The sequence below is a fragment of the Tupaia chinensis genome, unplaced genomic scaffold (genome assembly GCF_000334495.1).
Source record: "Tupaia chinensis unplaced genomic scaffold, TupChi_1.0 Scaffold144255_1, whole genome shotgun sequence".
NCBI lineage: Eukaryota > Metazoa > Chordata > Mammalia > Scandentia > Tupaiidae > Tupaia > Tupaia belangeri.
The window spans coordinates 803,492-807,384 of NW_006204113.1; positions in this window are offsets into that span (position 1 = coordinate 803,492).

Genomic DNA, 3,893 nt, shown 5'->3' on the forward strand with positions numbered 1-3,893 from the left:
GAGCGGGTGAGAGGCGGGGAAATGAATATTAATTTATCATGATTAGGCAAATCCGGCAGGGAGAGCCGATTCCGGAGGAGGCTAAAAAGATGAATTTCAGCAATAAAATTAAATAAGGACGGACGGGCACCCCTCCTCCCTCCCGCTTTGCTGATCTCTCTCTTTCTTACAATTTATGAGGCCAATTATGAAGATGAGGTTGGAAGTTCCTGGAACTTCACTAAATGCAAACGGCGGTCCCTGCTGTTCCCATCAAATTAATTAACCGCGCGCTATTGATGGCCGCTCAAGGCTGACGCAGGCGGCCCGCCCTGCGGCCTCCTCCACGCCCACGAGGACCAGAGTCCATGGCCCAGCCGGGGCTCTGCCGCCTTCCAGGGTCCCTGCACAACACCACTGGGGACTCTCAGGGACCCCTTCCAGCCTGAGTCCTTGACATAGGGGCCTGCACCCCACGGTCTAGAGAGACAGGGCCTCACGGACACATCCTGGGCAGTTGCACACGAGGGTTCAGACGCTCACACACGCACAGGGTCCAGGACGTATGCAAGGACCCAGGCACAGGGACGAGCACAGCCCAGGGGCCGGGTGGGTGGGTGAGCTGGCTGTGTGAGGCGCACTTGGGGCAAGGACCCGAGCAGCGAGGCCCGGCGGAGGCCAGCAGGGCGAAGGCACACCTATGGAGGTCCAGGTCTCACAGCTGTGCCAGCAGCGAGCAGTGGCCTCCTGGCCTGGCATGTCCTGTCCTCCGGAAGGATCCCGAGCCTGGCCACCTCTGGGCCTGGGCCTTCTGGGTCTTTCGCTGGACTCAGCATCTACACTGACCCTCACTGTGAGGACCAGGGCTTGCTGAGCTCCCCGAGGCAGGATGGTGATGAGACCTGGCCCCTAGTCTCAGGGAAAAGACGAGGCTCCCAGCTTGGCAGGGCTGGGACAGAGCATCCCAGGAGGCTCAGATCGTGGGCACGAAATGCCAGTGGGAAATGGGAAGGGGACTCTGAGCATGTGGCAGCCGGCAAGGGCTGGGCCCAGGCTGTCCCCCAGTACCCCCAGTCCAGCACATGAGCCCCTGCCTCAGCCCTCCTGAGTGGCCGGGCCTGCAGGCATGCTCCACGACCGCAGGGTAAAGCCCGGCCTCCGACGTGGCCTCAGCCTGTCCAGCTCGAGTCACTGTGCACGGGCACACCTGGCCTGACTCTCCACCTTCTGGACTCGGCATGTGCCCACTGGATCACCCAGGACCATCCCTTTCTCGAAATGTGTCACCTTAACCACTACTGCGAAGTCCCCTTTGCCGAGTAACATGTTCGCGGGTCCCAGGAGCAGAACATGACACCTTTGGGGGCCCTCATTCTGCCGACCACCCATACGGGCTGGCCAAGGACAGTCCCGGCTTGCAGAGAGTGACGAGGGACTGTGTGAGGGCAGGAAGCCGGTTTAGGGGCCCACTCCTCCTCCCCGGGACCAGCTGGGCTTGGGCAGTGGGTTCTTGGGGTGCTCAGTTGTTGGACAGGACCCCAGTTCCCAACGGGGCTCTGAAGTTGTCTCCCTTCCAGCAGGATGGGGGAAGGGCAGGAAGCCTGCCCAGAACCAGGTCCCGAAGGGGACAGGGGACCTGGGGACCAGCACTCACTTTCTCGCTCAGACCCCAGGAACACTTTCTGTGTGGCCTCTCCCGCCCTCTCCTTCCCCTCCATAGCGCTCTGGCTCCTCAGTCAGTCACAGGGACATACCCCGAGGGGTCTCTGGAGGGTGCCGGCATACCCACCCTTTTTTTTTTTTTTTTGGAGAGGTTTTGCTTAGGGCACGTGTGTGCTCATGGGAAAGACAGAAAGAGACAGAAAGCAAGAAATCACCCCCCAGGGGGGATGGCCACGCCGCAATCCCTTCTCCTCCATTCTCCTCTCGGGATCTTGGGCACGCACACACACGCGCCCGGCGTGAGTTTAAGCTACCGGGTCCGGGACTCAAACCGCGGTCGACTACATGGGAGTCCAGCGACGTAGCCATTATGCCAACTGCTGTTACCAATACCCTCTTTATCCCTCTTGCCCTTGCAGGAGTCTGCGTGGCTCAAAGGTGGTCCCCAAGTTCTGGGCTGCCTGCGGGAAGGCGTTAAGGCGATCATGGTGGGGGTCAGACCCCTGACTAAAGGTGGCACTTGCCCGCCCTGGGGGTCTGGGAACTTCAAGTGTGGAAGGGGTCACCCCAGGACCCACTGCACACTCGCCCCCTCTGCTCCTAGCCCTGGATGTCTGTCCCTGGCCACTGACGGGAGCGATAGGAGAAACGCATCATCCACATGTGGACCAAGACATCCCAGCCTTGGGGCAGCAGGCGCGGAGGCACCAGTCCGAGAACTAGCAGAGCTTGTGAGGAGCCAGAGCCGCCCTACTGTCCCGAGCGACCCACGCCACCCTGGGGTAGCAGCTCCACACCTCCCTTGGGCCATCTCTCCAGCCCCTGTGGGCTTCGATCCTCCAGCAAGACCCACACAGGCGAGGGCTGATGTCAGCCACCCCAGGCGGCAGGGCCAGCCCCAGGACTCGGAGAGTTGACACATAACCAATACACACCCCGCCTTGCCCAGCACCCTCAAGCTTGGCGCTCACCCCTGGGGCCCACGCTCCTCCTCTCCTGCTTTGAGGGGCCTGTCCAGGCTCCTCGCTGGCCCAGTCCTCCCCTGACCTCTGTGTTGTTACTCTTAGCGCCGGGCACGCTCACACCTCCTTCCCGCAGCCCACCAGGTCTCCCCAGACTCAGCCTGGCCCTCGTCAGGAAGCTGCAGAGTGTTGAGCTGGACTGGGCAGTAGGCTCTGCACACCAGCCCTGCCTTCCTCCTTGCTGCCAGCACATGGCATCTTCTAAAGCTGGTCCTCAACTGTCCTCAAAGCCTGCCCGACTCCTCAAATGGCGACTTCCCCTCCTCCTCCAGGGAGCCTTCTCTGACTGCCTCAGCCCTGTCAATAGCACACAGGTAACCATTCAGTTGGTCCTAAATGTTTCCCAGGAGCCTTGTCACCTTTGTCTATGTCCCAGTAGCCTGGCCTAGGGCAGAACCCCCAGGAGATGCTGATGGGGCAGAGCTCCCAATCTTGGCTTCATGGTGCTTCCCCCACCTTTTAAAAAGTTGTGCCAGAGGGCGCATGCACTCCAGAGACCGTGAGTGAAAGCGAAGCAGCATCTCCCGGGGTGGGGCAGCCCCTTCTCATTCCCCTCTGGGGTGCACACACGCCCAGCATGCTTTTCAAGCCGCTGGATACAGGACTCCACCTGCACAGTTGGCCAGCTGGGACCCAGCCGCCCTAACGACGCCATTGGTGCCTCCTTCTCCCTCCCAACGCCCACACTGCTCAGTTCCGAGTGCAGGAGCTGCCTCAGGCCAGGCCCGTCTGCAGGCAGTTAGCACAGCCTTTCTGCCCCCACCCCCATCAGCTCCGCTCTCTTCCCTGCTTAGGAGGAAGAGAGCAGGCGGGACACGGCAGCTCAGACACCAGGCAGGCTGAATGGCAAATGCGCTTTACTGCACCCTGGGCCTCCAGACACAGTCCACACCGGGCCTGGGGCGCCCTCCCAGCCCCTCCAGCTGCACAGGAAGCGGTGGTGAAGACTGCATGTGGGACGGCTCACTCTCCTGCTCCAGAGGGCCTGGGGGTGATGCTGGGCCCTCAGCTGGCCCCCTCCCCTGCAGCTTCTTCCCACCTCCGCAGCCAGACCTCAGGGAGAGGGAGGGGATGCCTGGGCCTTCGGCATAGAAGCTGGCCTCGAACCAGTCACCTGCTCCTTTTGAGAATGGAGCAAGGGGCTGGCAGGGGCCGTGGGGAGGTGAGAGATGGCCGCCTGTTCCCATCTGAGAGGGAGCTGGGCAGACCCTGGGAGTGGCTGGCTCCTTC